Below are 7,790 nucleotides of genomic sequence, written 5' to 3' on the forward strand. Positions count from 1 at the left end.
CTAATCACATAGTAATCATAGTAAAAACAACAATAATTTGGCATTTACGTCATAGGAAATATTACAATGCTACTTTTACGATGATCATTAAATCACAAACAAATTGCTGAATTTGTCAAGAACACAGATGACTAGTAGCGTGCAAATCCTTAGTGTCTAAAAAAACAAAAACGAAGTAGTTTTTGTAAACCTGTGGCAAGCTAGTAGTCAAAACCTGTTTCCTACAACATACAATACAGTCTCTAACTTTAAAAACAAGCAAATGTGTTTTCATTAAGTATTGATGTCTGAGCTTTGTGTGATAAGAGCTCTTTTTTTGATGGATTTTCCTCTTCCGTGCAGGGGACAGTCCCTGATAGTCCCCGCCTAAACTCACCGGTCTCAATGTTTTGAATGCAGGAAAGGAAAAAAACAATGCAAATCAACAGGGTTTACACACGGAGTGTAGAAACCACAAGGGCACATGGATTCACAACCAAAGATGCATTAGTACATGACGAATTGAATATTGTTTCCGGGTACCGTTTCAATTGGAAATACTATCGCAGTTGCTGTTTATGAGTACTATACATTTATAGCATGCCTTTAAGCTAAGCTTAACTCATGATTTTTGATACAGTCTCCAGGCTCAGTTTCCATGATGGCAATTTTTTTTTTTTAATTCTGGGAAAAAAATGAAAGGTTAGAATTATGTTTTTTCAGTAGTAACAGTGTAGGTGTACATTAGTACCATTTGCTCTTTGTTTTTATGATCTGATTGTTTGCATTTCGTCCTGGAAATGGTGACGTCTGAATTTTTGTGACCTGCATGCATGTTTGATTTGAATATAGTTTCAAACTTTCTTTAAATCTTCCTGGAAATTAGGAAAAAATAAATAAATGTAATTACAAGTAATTCGTCAATGTACATTTTTATACATTTATATTATTAAATAATTTCATAGCTTAATTTATTTATTTATTTTTCGTTTTTAGAAATATATTTAAAACAAATAATAGTTTATAATGATGTGAAAATAATTTTCAAAGTACTATTACCCCAAAGCGTGGCATCATTTAATAAAATTTTATCAGTTGCTGGACATGACTAACAATATAAGCAACTAATTAAGTTAAAAAAGTTAGACAAAAGTGAATGCATGCTCAAGATAAAATGCAACTTAATTTTACTGAATATTACATTGGGAGTAATTTCCAATCAATCAAACTGTAATTCTGACACGTTAAGCTAATTTTAAGTGTACTTAAGATACACATACACACACACACACAGAAAATGCAAGCATTGAAATTTCCCTTAACCATTTTAACCAAAACATAAAAACTGCTTAAAATGTCAATGTTTTTAAACAACACATCATTTGGGATGTGTTGGAAATTAAAAAGTTCATAAATTCTTTGCACGTGATGCATGTAAATGAATTAAGAGCGCTTATTTTTCAATGTCCACGGGGACAAAAGTGCTCATAGCTGAAGCAGTAGCCTCACATATTTCCCATAAATCAGCACGCTACGTCAAAACACACATTGTCGGCGACTTTTTCCAGTCTACTTTGTCTTTTTCCACAACAAAAGCAGCTCTAAAGATCCGAATTTTGGGCTCATGTTCTTTTGAGACCTTCTAAATAAGACGTATAAATGGGATGATGGTACAACCACGCTCTGGACACAAAAGAGGGGGAGAGGAGAAAGAAAGGAGAGTGGGTCGCCGCCGTTTTTTCCTTCTTGTGCTTTTGAGAAACGCAGGTTAAAAAGCAGCCTCTTTCATTGTGCCTCTCTGGGCTAAAACAGTCCAGTTATTGTGGCGCCAAGTGAAAGGCTAGTGTGGCATTTATCTGAGAGACAAGAGGAGGGGGCAATGAAAGGAGGCCGAGTACAAAACACACTTGGAATAAAGAAATATAACAAGAGAAAGGGAATAAAAGATGTTAGTGAAGGGCCCCCTTTGCGAAAAAAGGCGCACAAAAACCTTCCTCCACCCCCTTCAGGCAAAGAAAGACAAAGGCAAAATACATTAAAATGTGCTTTTTTCTAAGCCTGGCACACTTTTATATCCAATCTTGATTCAGATGGACCCTTTCCATTTGTTTTATATAAGCGTACGAGTGCAATGCAGTTTGTGCGCAATCCATTAGACATGTTTTCCAGAGCTAGGGATCATAACGTCAGATCCAGAAGGCTCTGGGTCTTGCTGACACGTCCTTGAATGACTACAGGTCTTTGAAATGAGTTAGGGGTCTATCTTCTATGTGGTTGTCATGGCGACTGGACCAGGCTGTTTTGTGCTATGAGGAGCACAACAGGTAATTCTAAGCAACCACAGGTCATAGTCTCGAGGTCAAAGATGTGCTGGGAAGCAGCGGGTGTTGACGATAACATCATAGTGTTTGAATTGTCTGAATGATTTAGGACAATCCACTGGTCTTAAAAAGGCATCTTAAAATGATAGTTCATCCATTAAATACCCACCCTCGTGAAGGAGATATTTTGCACAATGTCCAAGCTGTCTTGGTCCAATTTTTTTTTTTTTTTTTTAAAAGCACTGTAAAAGTAGTTAATATGATTTATGTCCTGTATTTGAAGCGTCATACAAAAAATGATCTTGTAAATATTACAACGATTATTGAATACGTTTTACAAGGAAATACTGTTTCGGTCTTTCTGCTTCAAAATTTCATGTTTAATTTAGTTAGCAATTACACATTTAACCTGTTGTTTTTAGAGCTTTTAGAGTCAAATGCATGCATTTAGAATTGATCTACAAGAACAGTCGACAAAAAAAAATTAAATTTTGTCCTCATTTACTCCAAAAAAAATTATTTGCCTTTATGTGTGAAATTAACTAGCAATTTCTGGGTAAATACTACACCAATTTTTTTTCAGTGTGTGAAAAACAAACTTAAATCTTAATCATTATTTATTACAAATCACCTCCTCTGCCTCACTAGACTGAAGAAAAAAATTAAATCAGAAATTGCTAGTTTATTATTTCACAATAATTACAAAGGAATGCAAGTAACATTGAATTAAATGCGAAATTTTGAAGCAGAAAGTCTGAAATAATATTTCATTTTCAATCAGAAACTGCTAGTAAATTTCACAATTAATTACAGATAAATACAAGTAACATTAAAATAAACATGATATTTTGAAGTAGAAAGTTTGAAATAATATTTGATCTCAATCAGAAACTTACTTACAAAGATATGCGAGTAACAAATTGAATTAAATATGACATTTTGAAGTAGAAAGACTGAAATTGTATTTTACTGTAAATCATCCTCCATTAATCTTTCTTTTATTTACATCTTATGAAAAATATATTTTTTTTATGCATCAAATCTACTGTAGCTACTTAATATATTCCTCACACAAAACTATGGAAAACATGAAGGTGAATAAATAGCAAAAAAAAAAGTTTAATTTAAAACTAGAACAAAATCTAAAATTAGGCAGGACCTCAAATGTTTTTCTCCGTCATGTTACCACATTCAAACGGGGCAGATCGTGGAGCTCCATCGCTCAACATGTGGACCCAGACAGGAAGAGAAGACGAAACCTTCACCTTTCAGGACATCCTGAGACCCTGCGCCTCCCTCCCTCCCCACCCCACCCAGCCTGCCACTTCGCCGGCGCAGGACGGAGCACGTGGGCTCCTGCTGTCAAAAACAGGATACACACTCACCGCACGGCTGAGAAACAACGGTTAATAGAGAAACAAGGGTGGGAAAAGGAGGCATGACGCAGGAAGACCGAAGGATATGATGGAATTGTAGAAGGATTTGGGATCTTGTGAGAGAAAATCCATCCATCAAGTTTACTTAAAATGTTTTCTCCATGAGCTACTGAACTAAAACTTAAGAATATTTAACCCAGAAATGAACATTTTATGTTTATTTTCTAACCCTCATGCTGCTTTTTCTGCAAGCTTGGCAGATGTGGACACTACAAACTGTTGTTGTACTGAAAAAAGACACTTTGGTGACTTTGTTTTTATAGTAAACGGTGACAAAATATCTTTTTTTATGAACTATTCTTGTATATCAACTATAAAAGCAAGAGCTGCATGCCTTGGACTCCAAGAAACCTGAACGAGAAGGAAAAGAACTTCGGTCAAATGCAAACAATCTCCAATCATTTAAAAGAGTGGTGCACAAACAAGGCAGAACGAATGCAACATGGGAAAGAGTGACTGGAAAAAGTGTCACTGCTAACAAATGTTGAGCTTGTATTTAAAAGCCACATCAGTATGCAGTATCACACTTTCTGATAACATCTCAAGAGATGCTCTTCAAACATCTCGCACAAGTAGAGGCGAGAAATACACACACTTCCACTAACATACAAACACAACCCCCCATTTCTACAAAACCCACCCACATTTTGGAATCAAGCACTAACTTTAATTATCACATTATGTCAGCAGTAAAATAAAAACATTTTTTGCAAGGTTTTTTTTAAAAATATATATATATATATATATATAATTCAACCCGACGTTGAAGCAATGCTATACAGTTATTCTTCCATAAACAAATACAAACTTTTAAGAAAGTCTTAAACTTTTATATTTAAAACCCAACCTGAAAAAAAATGTGATTCAACTGTGGAGAGGTGATATTTGTCAGCTCTTACGTACAGTGACATAAATTGACGACTTTCTGGCAAAAGCGCTTCCCCCACGCTTTCACTACATTAAATTGCTTTCTCTGTAAGTTCTAAATGATACATTTCTGTGATTCTACGTTAGTGATGAGTCAACAGGGAATGTGAGAAGGAACTAAAAATGTTATTTCTCTTTCATTGAAAAGCTCAGGTGTCAGGCAACGTGGTTAAAAAAATTTGTCTAAGAATCTGACAAGACATGAATAAGCAACTGAACCATTTTAAAACTATTTTTTAATGTATGTGGTCTAACTGCAATAAAAATAAAAAATATTAAAGTCATATATATAAAAAAAAAAAAAATCGTATTCTTCCTTTCTATTCTTTCTCCAAACTAATCAACAGCCAGTAAATAGTGTAGGATATTATTCTCTCTTTTTACCACAAATACCAATTTAATGTGTGATGTGAAATAGTGTATAACAAGATAAAGGAAAAGTCCTAAATGTATTTCTCAGAACTAAAATTTGAAGCAAGCACTCTGCGAACCTCAAAATAACTGTCATTATGCGAGTTCCCCAGTGCAATCTGTGGACTGTTTGTTTGAGCGTGAATTAATATATAACAATCCTTGATTAATTTGTAAAGAAACAAATCATGAGGCTACGGCGGTCTATTAAAATATCAACCCGCAGGAACACTACTCTGTGTTCTCAAAAGTCACAGCGGAGGCCAGTGCAGTTCATGCAAATAACTGCGGGACTATTTCCTGGTCATATTCATTACAACTGAAAGCGGCCTTACTGTATTAGAATGACAGTTTATCCGACTGCGAGTACATAGCAAGGTATTTGTATTTTTACACATGACAAACAAACAAATGAAGCCCACACAAATCTGTTGACAATATTTGCACTGACGTTATTATTCAGATAAATGTAAATGATCAAACAGAATAGAATATCACATTTAGTGTGGCTTTTTATATTTCTAATGCAAGACATAATAATAAATTATTTACATATGAATTAGATTCATTTAAATATTTCCAAAGGAGCCAAAAACTTTGCAAAAAATCTTTTATACGGTGATAAGGTATAACAATTAATGAAAACATTTTTTCTTGCATTATTTCTAAACGACCCGATTTAAAATAGTATTTATTTACTGGTTTTAATTAACCTGAATTAGCCACAAGAGTATTTCCGAATGAGGTTTTACTATATTTTCCATATTCTAGAACCTATAAACTAGACCCATGGGAACATTTCCATTACATAAAAAAGATCTGAATAGTGTTGTTTGTTTGCCTTTCTTTGTATCTTTTCAATTTTCTTTCCATTCAGCTCAATTCTTCCCCTAATTTAAACAATTATACATTCAGGGCATAAATCCACCCTGCAATTTGCCCCTGAAACTTTTATGTGAAAACCTTTGTTTAAGCTCACACCCAAACCAGCATATTCAGTCCAAATCAAAGTCATGTTGAAGCTTGCATCACATGAAACTTCACCTTTTGCCCATCACACACTTTAATAAACCTGAGAACATGGTGCAGAACAAACACACATGCTAAATAAATTCAAAAGTCCAGTCGCAACATGAAGGATCAAACCTGTTTGGTCGTTACTCAACTAAAAAATATCAGTTTATAATATAATATAATATAATATAATTAATATAATTAATATAATATAATATAATATAATATAATATAATATAATATAATATAATATAATATAATATAATATAATATAATATAATATAATAGGCTCAAAATAATACTGCAGCATAAATGTCACGCCAAAATTAAATAAAGATGCATAGAAGAAAAATATTGTTTTATCGTTGCATAAATGATTATAATATGCAATATAACTTCCAAAGTACTAAAACAATATAAAAAGTATAAAAGCAAACGTATAAAAAAAAGTTAATGCAAAACAACTAAAGACAAAGCGAGCAAAGTTGCAAAGCAAGTCTTACCTAAAGTGGCTGAGTTCACTGTTATGACAAAAGAAAGAGAGTGATGCTCGTTTTGATGGGTGGCTGTCAGATTGTGTGCTGGCACTTTCTCTGTTCTAATGTTCTAATGGAGGACTTTCTAATTTCCGCTGTGGGTCTGAGCTCATCTCATGGTAAAGAAGGTAGGTGGAACAAAAACTGGAGGTTTTTGGGAACCTGTAGGCGAAGAGTCTGACGGCACTTTCCAGCTGCCACCTCTCACGTGCGGAAAGCCATTTTACCATTTCGGACAAAGATAACTTGCCATTAGGGATTATTTATAGAAAGTTTCTGTATTCTCATGTGCTAAAGACATAAGAAGGATCTACAAAAATGTGTGTCAAAACTACAGCAACAAAACGTGCAGACTTTTCTAACTTTTGACATATGCGTTGATTAGAAGCAGTGATTATTACAAGTCTTGCAACTACAAAGGAAACCATTTTGAACATGATGCTGTTTTTACAGCAGGTCTTCAATATTCCTAAACATTATGAACAAAAACAAAATAGTTACAATGCAATCCTTACAGATGAAATTACATTTCATATTTCTGACGGGGCCCGTGAGCTCTTTGACTCCAAGCACAAGCGGCTGAACAGAACACATTCAAAGCGTGAAGATGATTTGATGGACAATCTCAATGATCGAACGCACTTATCAGCGCAAGCTTCTCTGGCCTGCTCTGTTTGATTTCATTGATGTTGTGGCGAGCCCTGAAAAACTCACTCAACAAGCTATTGCTGTCTCTCTCAAATCAGACCCCGGCTCGATAGGACACATGAAACAATGCAGACCCCAACAGAAGAGGTCGAAGTTTGAATAATAGAAAGAATGGACTTTTTGTTCATTCACCTGTCCTAGCTAAACTCTCTAGCTTATGGGAAATAATGTCAAGATGTTGTCCATCTATCAGTGCTGCAAAGGTTTAAGCAGAAGTTCTCAGCACAACTTTTACAACTTTTTTCCATTGTGTGACTGACATCCTATAGATGCATTTGACTCAAACATGGCATCACCAGGATAAGGTCAATAGTATTACTCAGGTATATGGCAGATGTCCAAAATACGATTGAAACAACTCCAAGTGTAAGCTATAGTTACAGCGTAATAATTTTATAGTGTCAGCCTTGATATAGAAATGAGTAAATGACTGATCAATATATTGGCCAGGCCAATAA

General features: G+C 34.5%; 1 protein-coding gene across 2 annotated transcripts in view; it reads right to left on the bottom strand.

Annotated features, from left to right (window-relative positions):
• The window catches only part of LOC109098818 (transcription factor SOX-13-like), a 28,040-nt gene that overhangs the window by 17,619 nt on the left and 2,631 nt on the right, over positions 1–7,790 (bottom strand). The window contains exon 1 of one of the 2 annotated variants that reach the window (XM_042733776.1): positions 6,592–7,790. This exon is cut by the window's right edge and continues 981 nt beyond it. The exons of the other annotated variant lie outside the window; for it this stretch is intronic. The gene's annotated coding sequence lies outside the window, so the exon portion shown is untranslated. The remainder of the gene's footprint in view (positions 1–6,591) is intronic. 2 annotated transcript variants of the gene reach the window in all.

The sequence above is a fragment of the Cyprinus carpio genome, chromosome B11 (assembly GCF_018340385.1).
Source record: "Cyprinus carpio isolate SPL01 chromosome B11, ASM1834038v1, whole genome shotgun sequence".
Classification (NCBI taxonomy): domain Eukaryota; kingdom Metazoa; phylum Chordata; class Actinopteri; order Cypriniformes; family Cyprinidae; genus Cyprinus; species Cyprinus carpio.